Consider the following 1293-nt stretch of genomic DNA (forward strand, 5'->3'; position numbering starts at 1 on the left):
TCCACCTCCCTGCTTCGTTTTTCCCCTGTGTCTAATCTCCATCACTTTTTTATCTCAGCTCCAAGCTGGGAATGTGCCTGTACCCATTTCCCATGGGATGCAAACTGAGCAAATCCCTTTCTCCCAGGGTCCTGAGCTTCCTGCTGCTGGGACAGCAAATCCCCTCAGCATTTCCTTGGGTGAAAAACGAGGTTCACTCTTGGTAAAATTTTAAGAAAAATTTAATAAAAGGGACAATTAGGAGACAACAGCAGAAAGGGTGTTACGGCCGGCCGGGTGCTTTGGCAGAGATCCAAAGGCACACCTTTTCATCCAAAATATCACCTTTAAAAGTACATCGCTTATTTTGTATTCATCACCATCATGCATAATTCATTAATTCTTTGGAGTTGCTGAGTATCATCTTATCAGTCTTATCTTTTTCCTTGGCTCATTCCGTCTGGTTTCGGGGTTTTTTTTTTTTTTTTCTTTTACATTTCCCCCCCCGATACTTCCCAAACTGACCACCCAAACTACAGCCATTCTACAGCGTTACATTACAGAACCCAGGCAAAGCTTTTCTAACATTAAGAAACATTAAAAAACCAACATCACAATCCATTCATAACAATTCTGGAACACGCGAAAAGCCAACACCACAGTACATTTGTAACAGAGGGATCCGCCGGAGCGACCAGCGGCAATGCGCTCCTGGCCGCGGAGGGATCCGCCGGAGGGACTACTTGTGATGCGGTTCTGGCCGCGGAAGGCTCAGCGGTGATGCAGCCTAGCCCGCGGAGTGATCCGCAAGGAGGGACTATTTGTGATGCGCTCCTGGCCGCGGAGGGATCACCGGTGATGCGACCGGCCGCGGAGTGATCCGCCGAGTGATCCGCCAGGAGGAACTATTTGTGATGCGGTCCTGGCCGCGGAGGGATCAGCGGTGATGCCTCCCCGCCCGCGGAGCTGGGAAAAAACGAGCTTCACTCTTTGTAAAGTTTTAAGGAAAGTTTCAGAAAAGGGACAATTAGGAGACAACAGCAAAAGGGCGTTACTGCCGGGGGCTTCGGCAGAGAGCCAAAGGCACAACTCTACATCCAAAAGATCGGCTTTAAAAGTAAGGTTTTCCAGGAATGTGAAGACCCCCCCGATCCTTCCCAAACTGACCACCCAAACTACAGCCATTCTACAGCGTTACATTACAGAACCCAGGCAAAGCTTTTCTAACATTAAGAAACATTAAAAAACCAACATCACAATCCATTCATAACAATTCTGGAACACGCGAAAAGCCACCACCACAGTACATTTGTA

Source organism: Corvus brachyrhynchos, unplaced genomic scaffold, assembly GCF_000691975.1.
Source record: "Corvus brachyrhynchos isolate BGI_N302 unplaced genomic scaffold, ASM69197v1 scaffold212, whole genome shotgun sequence".
NCBI lineage: Eukaryota > Metazoa > Chordata > Aves > Passeriformes > Corvidae > Corvus > Corvus brachyrhynchos.